Source organism: Pleurodeles waltl, chromosome 7 (assembly GCF_031143425.1).
Source record: "Pleurodeles waltl isolate 20211129_DDA chromosome 7, aPleWal1.hap1.20221129, whole genome shotgun sequence".
Taxonomy (NCBI): domain Eukaryota; kingdom Metazoa; phylum Chordata; class Amphibia; order Caudata; family Salamandridae; genus Pleurodeles; species Pleurodeles waltl.
This window is the reverse complement of record NC_090446.1, coordinates 652,964,923-652,988,218: the sequence shown is the minus strand read 5'-3', so window position 1 is coordinate 652,988,218 and position 23,296 is coordinate 652,964,923. Positions and strand designations below refer to the sequence as shown.

The following is a 23,296-nucleotide window of genomic DNA, read 5'->3' as shown; positions in this document are numbered from 1 at the left end:
ATAAGGTTTATATAATGTGTAGAATAATGTGTTTTAGTTAGGCTACATTTCTGTGTAAAACACCATCTTGTACAATAGAAGTCATCTCTGTCATTCACTCATGCACAACCTCTGTGCACTTCCTCTCCCCACAGACTCTGTAGCACCCGGTTAAGCTGAAGTCATAGTAGTTTATTTTCCTTGCTGCTAGTGTTCTGCTTACAATGAACCTTCCATAGTCAGTTGCAATATTGTTACAAGTAGCTATGTTTTTTATTTCTTCAAAGCAGCTATTCATTTGATGGAAGAATTGTTTCACATATGCTCGAACATCTCCGGATGACAGAACAGAAGTTGTTGAAGAACTATTCAAGAAAATGGAACAGTACTTGGGTGTTAAGGTAATGATGTTTACTTTAAAAATGTGCTCTGATTTGCAGAAGAAATGTTAATTTCGCTCACATCATGATGAACCTACAGAAATGTTGATTTGTGTATAAAATCCCTTGATTTTGGGGGAAGTAAGAAGATTTTCCTATTATTATAGGGATGGTGCCAATTTTTCTAGTGATTTTTCTGCCCATTGGGACTTAGAATATTTTCAGATTTTTACATACTCTGTAAAAATTGTGTTTGAGAGCCTTCATGGCATTAACTCGGTCAGGCGTATTTTTGAATTTGGTAATAAAACTCTTTAACTTTTCATTGATCTACGACTCAGGTATTGAGTAGGCCCAAATTGCTCTTGATTTGGGATTTGTAATGAACTGAATTCTGATTGATTTCAGTGATTTGGGAGGTGCTTTTACGGGGGGGATACATTAATCTGAGGTTCTATACCACCTCCAGTAAAGTAAATCACGGTAGGTCCAGTTTAGGTAAATTTGGGTTCCAGGACCCTGAGTTTTCTCCCACTGTAGCGACAGTCTACATGTAACTGCAAACTCAAACTATTTCCTGGCCCACACTAACTAGGGTCTTGGTGAACCGAGAACAAAACAATGTGGCAAGTGATCAAACCCTTTAGGCAATGAAGCATAGTACCCCTGTTTTACCAATGATTAGCATAAGACCAGGGATGGTGTTGCAAGCATCTTAACTCCTAACTGTACTTGAATTTATATAGTGCTTACTGCAGCTGACACGTTACAGTGAGTTGCACACTACTCTGGAACCCAAGGTTAGTGGTTAGTTCAGTAGCATTTTTGGTTATTGGGATTAGTCGTGCTCTCAAGAAAAAAATATGCATGCATTTGCTCCAGTTATTTTGTGATAGATTATATAGTACCACTTAGGTGTGATCATTAGTGAGGGCTATATGGTTTCAGTTGAATGGTTGGTGAGATAAGCTGGCAGAGTAGGTGATGTTAGGTTATAGGTTAAGGTTTTAAAGAGGAGTTGTTTTGATCTATGAAATGAGGTGTCAGTTGATTGCAGAATTACAGTAAGAGAGATCAAAGCAGAATGTCATAAAACAGAGAGAACTAAACTTAGAAATAAAAGGTATGCAGAGGATGACAAGTAGGAAGAGCACCACTCTGAAGAAAAAAATTGAGATGAATCAAGCAGAAGTTAGTCAAGGTCAATTTGCCACACTAGGTTTTAGGAGTGCAGAAAGAGAAGGCTTTCTGTGAGAGCAGGCAATCTGGGGATGTAAACTGTAGAAATTAACAACATTATACAAAGTGCTCCATATCTGGGGCATACAGCATAAACATGCAAGTCAGAGTGTACAGATCATTTAAACATGTGGCTGTGTGCTAAGCATAGGACAGCCCTTTTAAACATAGTCTTGCGTATCCGAACCTTAGAAAAAGATAAAGGTCTTATTTAGAGATCTCTCCTCACTATTCTCTATTAAAGTTTTTTTCTTTTTTTGTAGATTTACTTATAAAATTACTGCTAAATCTAGTAGTAACTTTACACTTTTTTGCAATTTACCATTTCCAAGTTAGCTTTAATGCAAGATGCAGACTTGCATGTCTACTTCCTCTTAAAGTATGAGACAGAACCAGCCAAAACAGAATTTAGAAGTGTAAAATGACAACTACTAATTATATTTTCCTTATTACAAAAAAGCCCAAAAACTTTATTTGTGAACAGAGAGTAGAGGCGACCAGCAGGCTCAGTGCAAGATAAAACGTATCATGCATAGTCTCCCACATCTTCTCAAAAACAGGTGCATGCTGGGCTTCATAGTAAAAGTTAGCAATTTAAATGCTATTTCACTCTTAATGCACCAAATATGATTAGTCAGGAGGACACGTTGAGAGGGCTTCCTGGGGCCCAGATCCGGACCTGGGGTGGGACTACGTTCCCCAGGCACCCCCGCGAACTTCCAGTGCTCTTAAGCGCCATCTGATTCCTGCAGCACGGGACACGTTGAGAGGACTTGCTGGGGCCCTGATCTGGACCTGGGGTGGGACTAAGTCCCCCAGGCACCCCTGTGAACTTCCAGTGCTCTTAAGCACCTTCTGATTCCCGCAGCACAGAACTCACGCGTGGCGTGCCCAGGCGTGTGCCCAGGCAGAGACCTGGCCAAGACGGGCCCTTCATCGCCCGATAGAGGCTCGGCGTCATTAACATTCAAGGAAGTAAGTTAGAATCCTAAAGGTTTAATCCATTTATCTACATATTCTGCTATTTTTCCTGCTATTTATTACCCTGCTATTTAGACATGAGGGAACGGAAGGCTGTGGATACTCTTCCTCAGTCTAGTGGTACAAAAAAATGTAGGAAGCAACCTAAAAGTAAAATGAGTCTCTCTCCCAAACAAGGAAGTTACTCCTTGGAAGATATAGATATTTTAATAGAAGAAGTGGAGGCCATCTTAAGAGACAATTCAAACTCACTGTCCTCAACACAGGACCCTCCTGCTGTAAAAATACCAGATATATTAAAAAAACAACAACGGCCACCCAATCCATTAAAGGAGACCGAACCAAAAATTAATATTGAAACGTTAGGGTTGGAATTACCTCGAGTGTTTGACAGTGGGATGGACACAGTATTGAGCATCACAGATGCCCTCCTGTTGAGGATGAGGTTCCCGACCCCCCTTGAGCCCTGAGGTTTTGGTAATACCTATGATTCCATGCTCAAATCGGTACAGGCCACTGGAGAACGCAGAAGGATCTTGTAACACTACTATCCACAAACCCTCTAGGACATGCATGCCTGTTGGAGACAATATTAATCCACCCCAAGATTTGGATAAACCATTGAGGCTGCATGACAGCCCTGATTTGGCATCTGTTCATCGCAAGCTAGATGAAGTAAAGAATCTGGTGCCGTTACTGATGAACCAATTGATGATGGCTCCTGGGTCATTATGTGGCTGTAGTTGTTCTCGACCAAAATTGGATGTGCCCTGTTCTGACATGAGGGACACACCCATCACTTTGACTGCATCTGAGTCTAGGCCTCAAGCAGATGACCAATATTTACAGCCTGGTCCCATTTCCCACATTGAAGGTTCACGGGCCCCTTCTGAGGCCACCAAGCACAAGTGTATGATTGATGCAGAAGATCAGGCTTGTACTAGGCCTAATAGATCTGATAAAACTATAATTGCTGACTACAGTGAGACAATTGGCTTCCAGGCGCCGAGTGGAGCAACCTTTTGATTAAATTGTCATTCTGAGTCACCTGCTGATGTTCCACATCAGGTTGAAAAGAGATGGTCCGCACCTAAGAAGCAGACTGAGGTCCTTGGAAGCAAAGGAGATACGTTGTTTATGGTCAAAGTTCCTAAATTTCCCCCAGGGGTTGTGGAAACCCGGGACTCCTTGTTAAATAAGGTTATATACTGGTTGAGAGTCCAGCGGAAGTGCCTCTTTGTTATCCGTGCAGATATTGTGGAGGTGGATCGACATTCCCTGCCTAGATCAAAATCTGATTTTATTGCTATTTGTTTTGTAGATAGACTGTTGATGAATAATCTCCTTGACTTTGAACTGCGTACTTGCTGTCTTCGAAAGTCGAATGGGAGTGGTATCAGACTTAAATCCTCTCCACCTCCCACTAATTGTTTTGGCGGGATGACTGATACTAGCCATAAGCGTGCTATGACCTTGACAGGAGATAATTTGCATTCATTATCAGGTGTTGATTGACTATCCAATGACTTCAACCTAATAACCCCTAACTGGAGTGGTAAGTTGGGGGCGTTTAATAAGTCTGTTGGTTGTGTGGAAGCCCTGTGCCCTGACTCCAACTTATCAATCTCTACTCGGGATCCGGTGGGTGGGCCAGGGGGGTCCATTGAGTCTATCGATAGTGGGGAAGCCGAATCCTCTGGGCTCATCAATTTAGAAATTAGAGCTGAACTTCTCATTATGTCAAAATTGTTAGATCCTGAATGGGTCAACAATATAAATAAGCAGGACATATGTTTATTCCAGGAGACTTGGTCCGTGGACCCTGTCTCTTAGGATGGGTTTCTAACATATCAGGAGATGGCATTACCTGCGGAAGGGAACATTGGCCGCGCCAAGGGAGGTCTAGTGATATTGCTCAGTAAGAGATTGCAGTGCAATCACTTGTTACTAAATATTGATTCCCCGGATTTACAAGGTATGCAGCTCGCATTTAACAAAGGCCCCAAGATTATCATAATCAATATCGGTTATGCAATGTCGGTGTCGCGGGGACAGGAGTCTCAGACTTTAATCCAGCTATCTGAATATTTAGACACTGTGTCCCCTGACACCAGGGTAGTTGTTGCAGGGGATATGAACTGCACCTTTGAACCCTCTTATTTAAGTAATGATTTAGGAGCTGAAGAGGATGAGCAGTGGGGGTTTCCTCATTTGGCTATTGAGCAATCATGTAGCTGCTCCTGTGTTGCCCTACAGCTGACATCTTTATGTCTCAAGTATGATCCTAGGGCCTGTAATGGCCGAACATCTTCTGACCCAAACATTGCACCCACCTCTAAACGAGGTAAATCATCCAGTGCTATTGACTACTTTTTGTTGGATGTCAGGCTATGGCCGATGTTGGAGGACTTGAAGGTGGAATTTCGTCATGATAGTGACCACAACCCCTTGCTTCTAACATTATGCAGCACTGAATTTAGGAGGTCCTTGCATACTCATTATACTGTTGTCCCTGAGCCACAATTGAATAATAGCTATACTCGAGCCAGCTGGCCAAGGGTGCTGTCTAATCCATATATGATTAGGGAGATTTTAAATTTGTTTACTGGTGTCATGGCGGACTATGAGGGATATGAGGTTGCTAATATTCCAATTCTTACCATTCATGAGATAATGTTACGCAAGTTGCAGAATGTTTTCTACGAGGAAAGTTCCATCAAGAAATCTGATCATGCACCTAAAAATAGAGAGTGGCTTAATGAGGACTGTTTGAGGGCTAAACAACTATTAAAATTAGCCATTGTGTCCCACTCACAGGGGATGATTAGAACAGCCAGACTAGTCTACTATAAAGTTATAGCACAGGCGAGGAAAAGCTGGGATGACTTAATCTGGCAGAACCTGCTAGATGCTCCCAAACAATAGGTATTTTTGGGAAGTACTGGTAGACACAGAGAGGGCAAGAATATATTACCTACCCATATTCAGCCTGAGAGTTGGGTTGACCATTTCTCTAGTCTTTACGCTATGCCTTGTAATCCTTCCTTTTGCAATTATGACCTTCAACAGCCAGCTGCAGTGAATTTACCATCTGGGGATCTGGGTATGGATGTGTGTAAACATGATGATTACATTATTTTCACCTTGGAGGAAACTTTAGCTGCAATCAATTCTCTGAAACCCTCCAAAGCCCCAGGTCCAGACAAGATACTGGGGACCAACACAAGTCAGAACCAGTGATCTGGTCCAGCTATATAAATATGCTGTGTAATGCTATAGCTACAGGGGGTCCGATACCCGGTACCTGGAAGGGGGCTGAAATAGTTTCTATGTATAAAAAGGGAGTGGTGAGCTCTCCTGGCAATTATAGACCTATCAGTCTTATTGATAATCTTCATAAAATCTTTGCCAAACAACTTCTGGGAAGGCTTTTAGATTGGGCTGACACCCATTATGAGATGTCGCCACTCCAGGCAGGTTTTCGCCACAAAACTAGTACTGTGGACCAGGTCTTTAGATTGGCACTCTTATATTGGAAATATGTGACGCTTGCTAAACAAAAACTGTACATTGCCTTTGTGGCTCTCCGATCTGCATTTGATATGGTCCCTAGAGGGAAATTATGGGATGTTCTACACAAAATAGGTACCCCTACGAACATAATCCATCTTCTACAACGGTTACATGAGGGCACATATGCTCAGGTGAGATGGGGGAATCAGGGTGAATTGACAGATCATATTCCTATCCAACGGGGGATCCGCCAGGGGTGCGTGTTGGCACCAACCTTATTTACTTTATACATAAATGAGGTGATATAAGTGGTGTCTTCTTGTCAAAACGATGCACCTTCTTTAAATGAGCAAAAGATTCCCATATTGCTCTTTGCGGACGACTCTCTTCTTATCTCCAAGACCCCGATGGGTTTTCAGATCCTTATGGACAAGTTTATTACCTTCTGTACTGACCATGGGCTGGAATTAAATGCCATTAAAACGAAATTGATGGTGTTTAGTCCACGATCAACCAGGAGATGTACTATCACATTAGGAGGGGCCTCTTTGGGGCAAGTAAGTTCAATAGATTATCTGGGTGTGAGGATCTCTAATAAAATGCTTTGGGAAGAACAGATTAATAAGAGTGTGTCCCTTCTTCAGCACAGATCTGGGGCTATTTTGCAAATTTATAAGAGTATAGCAACGAAAGCTGTTTCTCCGGCTATAAAGATCCATTTAGCCAAAGTGCAAAATGCTGCTACTTATGGCGCTGCGGTGTGGGGCTCCTGTAAAACTTCAAAATTAATGGTGGGTGAGAATAATTTTGCTAGAGCACTACTTGCGTGCCCAGGTAGCTCCCCCCTGATTCCCATTTTTTTGGATCTTGGCTTTAACCGTATTTCTGATTTGAACGCCCTAAAACCGTTACTCTTTTGGGTAAGAATTTGGACGACTCCCCAGCTTGCTGTTTATAGGGACTCCCTTTCTGACCTTTTAAAAAGATCTAATGTGACTTCTATTCCATGGTTTAGGCATGTCTCTAATCGGTTCCATACTTTAGGACTTGGGAACTATTGGGAAAACCCACAGAATTTAGAGAAGGTTCACATTCTGCCTTTAAAAAGAGCATACTGGTCCCATGTTAGGAACAACTATCTTCTTGGCTCATTTTATGGTCAATTGATTAATGCTTTCCTTGATTTTAAATGGTACCCTGAGTTTGAGCCTTTTTTAGATCTTATCCCCAATACCCTGGCGAAGAGTTTGTATGTTCGCTTCCGTTATGGGTGTTTACCGCTATTGTCTTTTACTGGTAGTAGGAGGTTATCGTCGGTATCCTGCTTATGTCCATGCTGTAATACTGCCCTGGAATCAGTTGAACATTTTATGTTCTTCTGTGAAGTGTATGCCCCCTCGACGTAACTGAATACGCCCAGTTTGTCAGATGCTGGGCGTTAGGCAAATTGCTACTGCCCTTAGTATTTTAAAGAGTAATACTTCTAGCATTTCAATCCATGCAGTTAGCAAGTTCCTTGTGGCTGCTTGGCATACACGGACTCATTTTTTAAATTTACTGTAACCTATAATTTTGTATGTCCTGGGATAAGTATTGAGAGATTTTACTTGTTTTATTGTGAATAATGAATGAGGTTTTTCTTTGATTGTTATCTATTATCGTTTTTACTAAATTTTACTTGTACATGTAATTATATAAACAATGTTTTTTTCTTATTGCTTGATGGTTTATGACCGAATAAAGCTTGTGTACTGAGGGATTAGTCAGGAATTCATTTTGAATTTCACTGCTCTGACTGGAATTTTCTGTGACACCTCTCCATATTGGGTGGATGTTCAGTGGACCATCATTTTCTTCTTCGGCTAGTCTCAAATGGTTCCAAAGCTATTAATAATTATGAGACGGACATCTCCACTTGGCCTTGACAATAACCTACTTTGAATTTTTCAAAGATTGAAATAATATAAGACAGTGCTATTTACTGCTGATGCTGTCGCCATCAAAGCTTTGCAGTCTGTCACTATCAGAAAGGATCTCAAATGGTATACAAATGTTCCCTGGTTGATGTTCTTTGAAGAGAACTGAATATCCTTCATATTTATCAAAATGGCATGCTTTTGCTCTTGCTTATAGTCCTCTTTTTTTTCAATACTGTTAGTTGTACTAGAAGACAGTGGTGGTCATGTGTCAAGGACAGGACACGTTTCAGGCAATAGCGGCAGAGTAAGTGAGCAGCCAGTGGGTGTTTATGTAGTGGCCTGGTTTTGCTGATAGAACCTTAAAGTGGCTAGATTGACATTCTTCATCTATTAAGGAACTGTTCCTAACTCAGAGGGGTGCACAGGATAGAGTTGGATTAGTTACCAGGGTGCCAATTTTGGAGAAACGTTATGGTAATGACAGTACTTTTTACATCAAAATGGCCAATTGATGGATCAGGCCCAAGTGTGAGTCTTTAAAGATGAGAGCCCTACGCACAAATCATGTAAATTCAGAGGAAACACATAGGAAAATCCACACAAGACAAGGTACAACATACAAACCATAAAGGTCTATTAAAATTAAGAATCAATGCAGAAGGCAAAAGACATTGGCTAGTTACAACATATGAAAATGTTCAAAAGGCAAATATATGTAAAATACCATTGGCAGTGGAAATTAAGCCCAATTCTGTTCACTAGTGAGTACCAAATATAGCGTAGCTCCATGCACATGAGAATCAATGAACTTTTATGTGCTGCGGAACAATGGCAGGAGAGAATAAACATGGAAAAATCATCCTGGTTGAGATTGATAAAAAGGCCAACTGAGGAACTGCTCTCATAGAATCGAGAAAGAAATCCTGGATTGTCCCCAAAATGGCTAGCCTCTATACATTCTTAGACAGAGAAACTTTACAGCCCGTGTTGCCTGACACAAAAAGTAACATTGAACCACCCAATAATTGGACAAAAAACACATCAGAGGGTAATGTTGCCATTTGTCTCAAATATAACGAATACACTGTACTATACCTTACACAGAAAACAATACCACATTCAGAATATAAACCGCACCTCATTCTGCCTGAGGAGGCTGCCTTCCGTTCGTATACAGTTGTAAAATCCACCCCCCCCTAGAAACATCAGGAATGGAAAACATTACAGTTCATAAATGTTATAGTGTGAACAAGATAATTGAACTATCTGAATTTCATACAATTAATTAAACAGTCAAGGTCGCATCTGAGCTCTGCAGCACATAAGCAGGGGGGGGGGAGATGAGTTGGTTTCAGGCTCTGCTTACCACGCACATTACAAATGTGCAATCTGAAAACACGCATAGGCCTAAAGAGTCACTCAAATCAAGTTAATAGAACTTTATGATTTTAAACAAAGTATAAACATTGATTTTACAACAATTTAGCATTGCTTAATGCACAGAAGTATTGACTGTGGAATCTGCACCCACAATAAGGAAAGACTGGTATAGCTTGTAGTGCCCAGAGTGCTTCATCCTGCCAAGGACTGAGGTAGTGGATGCCTTTCTCCATTGGTTCTGGAGGGGGCTTGGTGCCCAGAGTGTTTCATCCTGCCAAGGACTGAGGTAGTGGATGCCTTTCTCCACTGGTTCTGGAGGGGCCTTGGTGGCAGTTGTTTTCGCCTTCTCCCTCTGGGATGTGGGCAACTTTTTTACTTTTGGAGGTGGCGGAATGCCCTTGCCCTCGCTCCGTGGAACACTGGCAGCCCTGTTGCTTGGCACACTCCAAAAGCCCGCAGTTGCTGGCACCACTGTGCCCGGTGATGTGGTGGCTGAGGTGCTGGGTTGGGACCTGGAAAGGGGACGGATGGGGGGGAGGTGTAGGGAAGAGGTCAATATTAGACAGGAAAAGCTTTTTAGACACACTGGGACGGGTAGATGGAGGGGGTTTGGGAGGGGAGGAAGAGGTAGTGGTTGTAGGAGGTGTACGTTTGCTGACTTTGGGTGAAGGTGCATGGGCTGGAGGCTGTTGTGAGGTGGATGGCTGTTGGGTGGGTGTGTGGCTGCGTTTGTGTAGTTTAGGAGGAGGGTTCACAGACACACTGGTAGAGGACACAGGGGATGTGTGAATGGTAGTGGGGTGGTGAGTGCACGTGAGCAGTGTGTGGTGATGGGCGTGCTGGTGATGGAGGTAGTGGCTGAAGATGTAGTGCATGCAGGTGTGAGTGGAGATGAGACAGAGAGGGAGGAGGGAGACGTGGAGGAGGGGGACACAGTGGAGGCAGTGGATGTTGGTATGTGTGCATGGGTATGATGCTTGTGTGAGTGCCAATGGGATGTGTGGTGCTTATGTTTGCCAGAGCCACCCTTGTGTGTTGAGGTGTGTGCATGCTGGTCTGATGGTGTGCTTGGGATAGGCTGAGGTACAGGGGATTGGGTCTGGGTGAAGGAAGTTGGGGGGGGGAGGCTGGACACAGGGACAATGGCTGCCCTCAGTGCTGAGGCCAGAGCCTGAAATGCTCTCTGTTGGGCTGCCTGGCCAGAATGAATGCCCTCCAGGTATGCATTTGTTTGTTGCAAATGCCTCTCAACACCCTGGATGGCATTCAGAATGGTAGACTGCCCAACAGTGAGGGATCTCAGGAGGTCAATAGGCTCCTCACTAAGGGCAGCAGGGCTGACTGGGGCAGGGCCTGAGGTGCCTGGGGCAAAGGAGATGCCGACCCTCCTGGGTGAGCGGCCACGGGACGCACACTGAGGGGCTGCTGGGAGGGCGGTGCTGTAGGGGGGGGTGGCGTCTGTACCTGTTGATGCGGGGGGCACAGAGGGGCCCGCCACCGCAAGGGAGCTCCCATCAGAGGAGGAGTCGCTGTCGCTGATGTCAACTCCTGGCCCCGCCGTGGAGCTCCCTTCCCCCTCCGTCCCACTGGCGGCTTCATACTCCGGTGTCTCGCCCTCCAGGGCCATGTGGGAAGCAGCTCCCTCCTGCTCCGGTGCCACTGCTCCTCCGCCTGATGATGCTAATGCACACAAGAACAGGGAGACCACAAAAGGGGGGGGGGGAGACAGGAGAAAGACATGTTCAGTGCATGCAATACCACTACTGTTGGCGGACACTAAAGACACAGCAGCCCTCTGCACTATGCCATTCACTTAGAGTTCCCTAATTAATCACAGGGACATGGGGTACAAGGCCTATGCCCGATTGCTGCACACATGGAAGTCACATGAACCTGACTAGGTGTAGTTGGCTCTTACCACTGGTGGGGTTGGGGTGCCACATAGCCTGCCTCACGAAGGGACCTTGCCTACAAAACTCGCCCTGGCCTAGGGGAACCCACAGCCCACCTCCCCCACCCAGCCCCCACACCTCGTAATGCACGCAGAGTCTGCTGAATGAGAGTGTACTCACCCCCTTGCGGCTGCTGTGATGCCCTCAAGCACCCATCCAACTCCGGGTAGGCACCGCCAGGATCCGGAACATCAGGGGGGTCATGGTGCGACGGGCACCCCCCCCCCCCAACGTTGGGAGGCCATCCCCAGCTGAGCCTCCGCCGCCTTCTTGCTCTTGCTGCGAATGTCCTCCCATCTTTTACGGAAGTGGGTGCACCGTCTGTGGTGGACCCCCAGGGTCCGGACGACCTTGGCGATGGCACGCCAAATAGCCTTCTTCTGGTGGGCGCTGACCTAGAGGAATAGTACAGGGGAAAAGGAAAATCTTTAACCGTCCGGACCGTCACAGTCATTGACCCACGTTCCCACCCTTGCCCTGACGCACATACACTCACCGTCCGCTCATGCAGGCCTCAGTCCACCCCCCCCTGTATCTTCCATCCACACCACTCCAAACAGGCATTGCCCATACAGCATGCTCAAAGTGTACTCACCTGTTTGTCTGGAGGACCGTAGAGTAGCGTGTACTGGGGGAGGACCCCATCCACTAACTTCTCCAACTCCTCCGAAGTGAAGGCAGGGGCCCTTTCCCCAGACACATGAGCCATTGTCACTTCCAGACTGAGGTCACAGCAGCACTTGCAGTGTAGGTCCTCTGCTGTTGAAGGTCAGGTATCAAGTGAGAAAACAGACAGAAAATTGTGGTCACGTCCGCGGTGGTGCGTTCCGTCACTGGCGGCGTACATCGTCATTGGCTCCTGGGACCCATAGGGTCCAATGTTAACCAATGCAGGATTGCGCCGCGGTCTTTGAACGCCTACTGCGACGGTGTGCAACGCCAGCGCAGTTACCTCATTTCCCCTTGTCCCACCTTACAGGTCAGGCAGCCGCCATTTCAGGGGGCCACATGGCATTATTTTGAAATGCATTACACCTATCTAGGCTTTGCATACACACAGTAGCTTGGAAGTGTGGATTCAGCCTATCTGTATCAAAGGAGATTCTGAATAGAGCAGTAGTTGTCTTTCCCCCTGACCACAGGGACTGGACTTAGCTGACTGGCTCCCTGAGTCCCTGCTGCTCCTAAGACCCACCCCCCCACACCTGCTCTGGCCCCTTAAGTTTGTGGAGGGAAGCCCAAGACAGCCACCTCCATTTTATGAGCCTCTGCATCTCCCCTGTGTCCTGATACAGCCCAGTGTTTCAAGGATTGCAAAAATACCTGGTAAGGAGCCCTGAGATTTTTCTGGGTAAATAGTATTATTTGTTCAAAAGTGTTTATGTCAGCTACCTGTGTCTGTTTTACTGTGGACTCTCTGTGTTTCAGGCAGCCTGGCCTCTTTTAAAGTGGTGTTTTTTTTTTAATTGGTTTTTGCCGTGACTGTGTGAATTGCCTTGCTAGTTTGTGGCACATAACTCCCCACACCCTTTTTTTCTTCTAAGTAAAAAGGCTACATACATCTTGCAGAGTGTGTTTTTAGGAGACTGTTTTAATCTGTTTCTGTGATTTAAATTGTGCTTAAAAACTGTCTGCCCCCCTGTTTTTTTGCCTTGTTAAAAAGCCCGATTTCAGAGTGTGTGCCCAGCAGTATTCCAGGTTTTGTTTCTTAAACAATCTCTCCCTTACCTGGAAAGTAGACTCTGCTAGCTTGGAAGTGTGGATTCAGCCTGTCTGTATCCAAGGAGATTCTGAATAGAGTAGCAGTTGCCTTTCCCCCTGACCACAGAGACTGGACTTCAGTTTACTTGCTCCTTATATAAGTTCCTATTGGTTGTTGCATATGTTGTTGTGATAGGTTGTTGGGAGATGGTCTTTCCATTGGTGGCTGGCTCCAGGGCTGGGGTTATGATTGTTGGATAGGGCTGAGAATCTGATTGGCTGTTGGTTCTAGGGCTGAGATTGGTGGATAGGGCTGGGATTCTGATTGGCTGTTGGTTCTAGGGTTGTGATTGGTGGATAGGGCTGAGATTCTGATTGGATGTTGGTTCTAGGGCTGGGATTGGTGGATAGGGCTGGGATTCTGATTGGCTGTTGGTTCTAGGGCTGTGGTTGGTGGATAGGGCTGGGATATTGATTGGCTGTTGGTTCTAGGGCTGTGATTGGTGGATAGGGCTTAGATTCTGATTGGCTGTTGGTTCTAGGGCTGTGGTTGGTGGATAGGGCTGGAATTCTGATTGGTTGCTGGTTTTAGGGCTGGGGCTGTGATTGGGGGTCAGGAATAGGGCTATAATTGGGCTGGGTCTCCCATTAGTTGTTTGAATAAGGGCTAGAAATTGGATTGGCTAGGGTTAGGACCAGCTTCTTATTGGCCAGTAGGGCTATTAAAGGCTAGGACTCAGGACGTCTCAGCCCGGGCGTCGAGGCAAAAGGCGGAGAGGACAAGGGCAGTTGCCTGTTTGGGCCTGTTCGGGACAGGTGGGGACTAGGGCCTAGGTCCAGAAATGCTGCCCAATTCACAATGGACCAGGAATGGTTCCAGCCCCTACACATCCCTCAACATGTGAACACATATTCTACAAAGGAATCCAACTCAGGCATCACAAACTGACCACAGACAGATTGCATTGTCCCATCACCCAACACAATACCCTTTATACAACACATATACACATATCCCCCACAACTACAACAGTCAAACACCTGCATTCTCACAGCAAACACTACTGTGTCCACTCCCACTAACACAACCTGCCATCACCCACACAATACAAAACTACAGTATACATTTCTCTCAGTCTCAGCCTTCCAGATACACACTCTCTGCTCATACTAACCAACAACACTATCCACTGTTTGCTCCACACAGACCACCTGTCATCATAACAATGCAAAAACCCTGCCTTCAAACACACCATCTACAAACACACTTCCCCTCTCTTCACCAATTACACACAACCATACAATCCCCACACTTCACTCCACCACACATATTACCTCTTCCAGTCATCGCAACTAACACTAACTCCCCTGACACACATCCATCACCTCTTACACACCTCGTACATTCATCTCCAAAACACATCAACACCCCATCTAACACTCAAATTCTACTCACCAGCACTAACTCACATAAAAATCCCTCACCAAAAACAACTACACCAATATCCCCTCTCACTATTCCACAAAAACAGTACAGACCACAAACATCAGCACATCAAATCAACACAAACTTACATTACACTTATCGTCATACCCACTCCCACCCTGAGGACTACACAAAGAATACAAATTCCGTCCTATCTACACCCCTACTTTCTCACTCTTCACAAACACCTACCACAAGCACCACAATCCAGCAACTTTCATTCACTCGCCTCTCCTCCATTGCACAATTTAGAGCCTTACATCATGATCCACATTCTCCTCCACCACCCCTAACCCATACTCCATCCACACTAAACAAACGCAAACAAAATAAAAAACATGCCACTCATAGCAACCTCGTATCCCCTTGTCTATTACATAATAAGACTACCCTACAAAAAACAGTACACTCCTCATGGCTCGCTCAGCCACCAAGTCCACCACCCACACACACAGACCCAACAAAATGCCTCCTTAACCTGCTGGAAGAGGAACACTATATTGAAAAGCAAGACTATTGTGAGCCTCAAACAGTTACCACAACTAGCAACACTCCTGCTTCAAGCTCACATTATACTACTTACCCTTCTCCTAAACAAAACAACACTACCACTAACACACCTTTTTTAAATTGCCAGCTCATAAATGCTCGATCACTCTAAAAAAACAAGCACCACATCTACGACCTCTCACAGACACACAACCTGACTTACTATTCATAACAGAATCCTGGTTGGGAGATGACATGGCCCCAGTGTTGCACAAAGCTGTTCCTCCAGGCTATCAAACCATCACACAAAACCGTATAGGCAAGAGAGGAGGTGGACTAGCTATTATATTCAAACAGGCATTGAACCTCAGTAAAACAGACAACATCTCCATACAAGGTTGTGAAGCCCTCCTTACCAGATGCCACCCTACTCCAACTTCCTCCTGTAACTTTCTCCTCCTTTACTGACCTCCACCTAAAAACTCCACATTCCCAGGTACTTTTCTAGACACTGTCTCAAACCTTATTACAGTATACTCCAACCTATGCATTCTTGGGGATCTAAACATTTGGTTTGACAAACCCAATATGCCCCATCCAAAAGCTATCACCACTGGCCTAGTCGCATTGAACCTACATCAGATTGTACACAATCCCACACACATCACTGGTCACATCCTAGATGTCATTTTTACTAAGCCTGAACTAGTTACTATTCATAGCATCACGCCAATCACTTGGTCAGACAACCATTTGATAACTTTCCGACATACAACTCCACAAATCAACACACCCGACAACTACTTATATACATACACCTGTCGACCATGGAGCAAACTCAATTTGGATGACTAAGAAACACAACTAACAGCCAACACAGATCTAGATACAATTAATTATGTGGCAAAACTTTATGAGTGGCTACAGGAAGCTTTTGATATCTTAATACCACTCAGACAAACTAAACACAACAAAAGAAAACCAACACCTTGGAGAAACACAGAACTTAAAAAGATAAAGCAACAAATCAGAAAGTTGCAGTGGAACAGGCTCAAAACAAACAACAGTCAAGACAAACTGCAGCCACACAAACTTAACAGGATATACAAATCATCAATCAAAAAAGCTAAAAAAGGATACTACTCAGACAGAATTCAAAATGCTCAATCTACAACCAAGGAATTTTATAAAATTCTCAATTAGTTTTGAAAACCTACATGCATGGAAGGAAGTCATCCCACTGCTCAAGATTTCCCAAACAAATTGGCAACTCACTACACAACCAAGGCAGACACATTGGACTCCTATTTAAAACAGAAGAAAAACATCAGCCCCAACCCCTTTGCTAAAATACCCTCTAAGAATAAACCAATCCAACCTCTACAGTCCTTCAAACAAATATCCCAGGGTGAATTTATGGATTTGGTCAAAGCAAGCAGACCTTCCGGTTGCCCTTCTGACCCTTGCCCACCACAAATCTTCAAGAACATTCTTCTATCTACTTCCGCTGCCACACCTGTAAGAAGAATCATCAACAACTCTTCAACCTCAGGAACTTTTCCTGTAGACCTGAAAAAGGCATACATACGACCTTTATTAAAGAAAACAAACCTAGACCTCCAAGACCCCAACAATTACAGACCAATCACAAATGGACCTTTGCTGGGCAAATTGATAGAAAGAGCAGCATTCGCCCAGATGTCACAATTCATTGAAGACAATTCTATACTTTCAGACTTCCAAACTGGATTCCGCCCAGGAAGAAGCACTGAATCGGCACTCATAGCAATCTGGGATGATCTTAAAAACACAGTCGACCGAAATGGAGTTGCTGCTGTATTTCTCTTGGACCTCTCGGCTGCCTTTGATACGGTTGACCATGACACCCTAATTAAAAGACTCCGCGAAGCCAGCATACAAGGGATTGCTCTCGACTGGATTACTTCCTATCTTCAAAGAAGATCTAATATCATCCACTCGCCCCCCTTCTCGTCCGAACCCTACCTCACAAAAGCAGGGGTCCCCAAGGATCAATCATCTCACCTTTGCTTTTCAACATCTACATGATATGTTTACCAGAACTGATCAATGATTTCCATCTAACATGCTACAACTATGCAGATGACACACAAATACTACTTAAATTAGAATGCCCCAAAAACATTGAAAACTCAGAAATCTTCAGTTGCCTCAGAGCCGTTGATCAGTGGATGACCTGGAGCCATCTCAAACTAAATACCTCCAAAACAGAAATACTCATATGTGGTGACTGGAAAAATTATGACCCTCTGTGTGTCTGGCCTGACGATCTCGGACCACCTCCTCAATTATCCAAGGAAGTTAAAAACCTAGGAATCACCATGGATTCCAAGTTAACTATGAATGTCCAAGTGAATAAATTAGCACAAACAAACTTCATCACCTTGAAGACTTTACGACGCATCTTCCCCCACCTCGGATTTCCACGCAAGGTGCAAGCTACTATCTCGCTTGTACTATCCAAACTGGATTATGCCAATGGCCTCTACCATGGATCATCTCTATCTATTATGAAAAAACTACAACGTAACCAGAATTCCGCAGCCAGGCTACTATTACATGTAAAGCCGCAAGCCCAAATCTCCCCTGCCTTGAGAGCACTACACTGGTTACCCGTTGCCAGAAGATGCACTTTCAAGCTGCTTTGTATCACCCACAAAGCTATACATAGAACGGGACCACTTTTTATCAGAAACAAAATAACCAAATACATCCAACAAAGAAACCTCCGCTCAAGATTGGCACCCCGGCTTAGAACACCACCATACAAGAAAAAGACTATAGGTGGTACATCCTTCTCCGTTCAAGCAGCCAAACTATGGAATTCATTACCCCCAAATATAAGAGCCACAGATAAATTTCTTGTCTTCAGAAAACTACTCAAGAGTTGGCTCTTTCCTTCATAACCACCATATTCAAACAACTATGGACTGCATATGCCTATGTTGATAAATATGTTTTTCAGATTATTTATATATTTCTAGTTATGTATAGTTCTTTAGAAAATATGTATCGCTACTATGTCATAACAATAAAATACACACACACTCTTTAAACCTGTTTGACTAAGTATATTTTACCCATGGCTCTAATTATGTATTGTATATACATATGTGTGTGTATTCATGTGTGTTTGTATGTGTGTGTGTATGTATGTATATATTTATATATGTATATATATATATATATATATATATATATATATATATATATATATATATATGTATGTATGTGTATATGTTGTTTCTGTGCTTGGCATGTTCGTGGGTCATTGCATGGCTCCTGGGTGGGTTGTTATACTAAATATCTATGAATTCCTGCTCTCATCTTATCACACTTATCTACCCATCATCATATGTCATGTCTCTATCAAACTAGCCTCCATTCTCACTCTGACTCATCCCAAATCCTTTCTACTACTTTCATCTCCTAAATAACTCTGCCTAAGCTCTTCCCTCCGCTTCCACATCTAACTCACCAAACCTCACTCTACTACCATGACCTCCCACACAACCCTACTAAATTCTCCTGCATTTATCTCACCCTGCTTCTATGCTCTCCCTAACCCTTCCACATACTCTTCCCTCCTCCATCCCCCTTTACTCATCCCAAGGCTTTGGGTTGAGTAAATTAAGGATATACTCCTAATTAACACTTCTGGATTTCTTTCCTCCTCCACCCCTCCGTTACTCCGGTCAGTCTAACTAACAAACTCTCATATCCGCGGCTCAAATTAACTCATAATAATACTAAAACTGTACTCATTATTTCCCGATACTACTCCATCACTAATTCTTGTTGGGTTCCAGAGTAGCGTGCTACTCACCGAAAAGTGCTTCGACGCCTCGTCAGGGGTAGTAAGCGCAATATAAATACGATTACAATACAATACAATACAGTGACAGGCACATTGCAGATTGACAAATGTGTGCAAGAATTTTTTTTAAATACCTCAGTGTTGGCTGACTCTCTGCTCGCTGTTCTCGTTCATACGGCACGTCCGCTGGGGCAGGTGAGGAGATGGCGGCATCCTCTGGTGTACAGACCGCTGGTGGACCTGTCGACAATGGAAGATAGACACATAATAGTCACCTACAGACTTGATCGTGCAACAATCCATGAACTGTGTGCCCAGTTAGAGCCAGACCTGATGTCAGCTATCCGCCATCCCACAGGAATCCCCCCTCTAGTGCAGGTCCTGTCAGTGCTCCATTTCCTGGCAAGTGGGTCTTTTCAAACTACAGTGGCCGTTGCATCAGGGATGTCCCAGCCAATGTTCTCTAACGTGTTGTCCAGAGTGTTGTCTGCCCTGCTGTAACACATGCGCAGCTACATCGTTTTCCCTCAGGTGGAGAATTTGCCCACAGTGAAAGGTGACTTGTATGCCCCGGGACATATCCCCAACATCATAGGTGCCATTGATGGGACACATCTGGCATTGGTACCCCCCGCAGGAGTGAACAGGTGTACAGAAATCGGAAGAGCTACCATTCAATGAATGTGCAGATGGTGTGTTTGGCAGGCCAATACATCCCCCATGTGAATGCCAAGTGTCCAGGCTCAGTGCATGACGCTTACATTTTGAGGAATAGCAGCATCCCTTTGGTGATGGGGCAACTCCAGAGGCACCGTGTGTGGCTAATAGGTGGGGACAAGGACCCTATACCATGTGAATAGTTGTCTGGGTCTGGGGTTGTCCCTAAGGGTTAATGTGTGTCTAACAGTTGTCCCTCGACATTTGCAGGTGACTCTGGGTACCCCAACCTGTAATGGCTACTGACCCCAGTGAGAAATCCCAGGACAAGGGCAGAGGAACGCTACAATGAGGCACATGGGCGAACTAGGAGAGTGATCGAACGGACCTTCGGCCTCCTGAAGGCCAGGTTCCGGTGCCTCCATATGACAGGTGGTTCTCTCTACTAATCACCAAAGAAGGTGTGCCAGATCATCGTGGCCCGCTGTATGCTGCACAACCTGGCTTTGCGACGACAGGTGCCTTCTCTGCAGGAGGATGGTCCAGAAGGAGGTCTTGTGGCAGCTGTGGAGCCTGTGGACAGTGAAGAAGAGGAGGCAGAAGAAGAGGATAACAACAGAAACAACGTTATCCAGCAGTACTTCCAGTGAGACACAGGTAAGAAGATGTCACTGGCTCACACATCTCATACAATTGTTAGACCTATCATATGTCTGTCACTTTCACCCAGTGTATGGACCCTGACTTGTCACTTTGCCTTTCCATTTCACAGATGTGTGTCCCACTGTGAGACTTCTGCTATATTACCTCAAGGACTAGAGCTGTGTGTTATAGGTATGTTGACAATACAATCGACATTCCTATTTTCCTTAGTTACTGCACATACACATTTGTGAAAGCACAGACTGACTCCAGCTTGTTTTGTGATTCAAGGGTGTTTATTTCAGTGCAAGATAGTGGAGGGGGTTGTAAAATGGGCAGGGATGATGGTGGAGGATTGTCCATGGCAGAGTCCAGTCTATTTGTTTCACATGTACATTGTCCAAAGGGGCATAGGAAGTGGAGCAAGGGCAGTTGATAGATGGACAGGGTGACAAAGTGGGACAGAAGGATGACAATGAGGGTGGTCTCATTTCCTGGCGGGGGTCTTGGCATTGTTCTATGTCTTTGTCCTGGATCTCAGGGACTGTTTGCGGGGTGGTTCTCCATCTGCAGGGGGTGGGGTGCTGGTGTCGTGGTCCTGTGGTGGTGCCTCCTGTCCAATAGCGCCGACAGAGGTGGTGGGCTGTTCATCATCCAGGTTAGTGTCAGGGGCCCCTTGTTGTGCTACAGTGCCCCTCCTGGTGTTCACAAGATCCTTCAGCACCCCTACAATGGTGACCAGGGTGGTGTTAATGGATGTGAGTTCCTCCCTGATCCCCAAATACTGTTCATCCTGCAGCCGCTGGGTCTCCTGAAATTTGGCCAGTACCATTGCCATCGTCTCCTGGGAATGATGGTACGCTCCCATGATGTTGGAGAGGGACTCGTGGAGAGTGGGTTCCCTGGGCCTGTCCTCCCCCTGTCGCACAGCAGTCCTCCCAGTTCCCCTGTTTTCCTGTTCCTCTGTCCCCTGAACCGTGTGCCCACTGACACTTCCCCAAGGTCCCTGATTTTCTTGGGGTGGTGGTTTTGCCTGGGTTCCATGTATTGGTGGACACACTGCTGCTTGACGTGTCCTGGGGACAGAGGGATGGGCCCGCTGGGTGGGTGCTGGCTGGTGTTTCCTGAGGGGGATGCTCTGTGGTGGCATGTGTCAGTGTGAGGGGAACCGACTGTCCTGAGGTCCCAGATGGGCCGGGCTGGTCATCTTCATCCAGTTGGACAGAGATGCTGTCATCACTGTGGGCCTCTTCTGTGGGGGGAGTGGACATGTCTGGAACCTCCTGTCCGGTGACGTTGCGTAGGGGTCCTGCAGGGGTGTAAAGGCATGATTATTGCATCTGTGTGTGCCATCGTGTGCAATGGGTGGGTGACCCTGTACTCCAGTGCTTGCATTCTTGTCTTGGTCCTTGTGTGATATTTGGTTTGGGGTCTGTGTGGGTATCTGCAGTGGACATGCTTTGGTGATGGGTGTCCATGCTTTGTTGTTGCATGCAGGGCTTGGTATTGGGATGTGTGGGTTGTGATAGTGCGGCATATGTGAGGTGTTGGAGTGGTGGGGGTGAGGGTGAGGGTATGTGATAGCATGCAGGTAGGGGGGGATGTAATAGTTAAGATTTGCCTTACCAGAGTCCATTCCTCCTGCTACTCGTGCGAGGCCCTCAGGTTGCAGTATAGCCAAGACCTGCTCCTCCCATGTTGTTAGTTGTGGGGGAGGAGGTGGGGGTCCGGCGCCAGTCCTCTGAACTGCAATCTGGTGTCTTGAGACCACAGAATTCACCTTCCCCCGTAGGTCGTTCCACCTCTTCCTGATGTCATCCCATGTTCTTGGATGCTGTCCCACTGCGTTGACCCTGTCTAAGATTCTGCGCCATAGCTCCATCTTCCTAGCTATGGAGGTGTGCTGCACCTGTGATCCGAATAGCTGTGGCTCTACCCGGATGATTTCATCCACCATGACCCTGAGCTCCTCCTCAGAGAACCTGGGGTGTCTTTGCGTGGCCATGGTGTGGTGTGGGTGATGTGTGGGGTGGTGTGTTTCAGGTCCTGAGCTCGCCCCCCACGACCGCAGCACCAACCTGCTGCCTCCTGCCTCTGTCCCCTGACCACGCTGCTGTTTGCGTGTTCGAGGCCCTCCTCCACCCGCAGGCATCCTCCTGCGCCTCATCCCTGGGGTCTAGTGGGCTCTGACTAGCTTCACTTGACCCGTGTGCCGCTTTCCGCCGTCCCGTAAGTGTTTTTCGTTTTTTCGCTTTTTCCAGCGCCTCGCCGCCGGCGCTTCTGCCCCCTTTGTGCCCCCCTGATTGCTGTCTCCCCGATCGTATATTGTGCCATTATTGTTTTTCTGATTGTGTGCTTTTCTTATTGTAACTGCTTGTATTTTGCTCGTTTTCAGTGTTTTGCCCCTTGTGCGCTCCCCGTTCCCTGCCGCTGCCTCCCTGCGGCCCCGCCCCCCTCGCGCCCCCATTTGCCGCTCCCTCCCGCCTCCCAGCTGCTCCTCCCTCCCCCCTCCCCCCTCCCTTCTTAATGGCTGGCGCTGCGCGTCGCGAGTGAGCGACCTCTGACCTGTTTCAGGTCCTGAGCTCGCCCCCCACGACCGCAGCACCAACCTGCTGCCTCCTGCCTCTGTCCCCTGACCACGCTGCTGTTTACGTGTTCGAGGCCCTCCTCCACCCGCAGGCATCCTCCTGCGCCTCATCCCTGGGGTCTAGTGGGCTCTGACTAGCTTCACTTGACCCGTGTGCCGCTTTCCGCCGTCCCGTAAGTGTTTTTCGTTTTTTTCGCTTTTTCCAGCGCCTCGCCGCCGGCGCTTCTGCCCCCTTTGTGCCCCCCTGATTGCTGTCTCCCCGATCGTATATTGTGCCATTATTGTTTTTCTGATTGTGTGCTTTTCTTATTGTAACTGCTTGTATTTTGCTCGTTTTCAGTGTTTTGCCCCTTGTGCGCTCCCCGTTCCCTGCCGCTGCCTCCCTGCGGCCCCGCCCCCCTCGCGCCCCCATTTGCCGCTCCCTCCCGCCTCCCAGCTGCTCCTCCCTCCCCCCTCCCCCCTCCCTTCTTAATGGCTGGCGCTGCGCGTCGCGAGTGAGCGACCTCTGACCTGTTTCAGGTCCTGAGCTCGCCCC

The 23,296-nt window shown here is 46.2% G+C and overlaps 1 long non-coding RNA gene across 1 annotated transcript in view; it reads left to right on the top strand.

Annotated features, from left to right (window-relative positions):
• LOC138247297 (uncharacterized) overlaps positions 1 to 23,296 on the top strand; it is a 59,936-nt gene that overhangs the window by 1,941 nt on the left and 34,699 nt on the right. The window contains exon 2 of the long non-coding RNA XR_011194419.1: positions 267 to 380. This is a non-coding gene — a long non-coding RNA (uncharacterized lncRNA). The remainder of the gene's footprint in view (positions 1 to 266; positions 381 to 23,296) is intronic.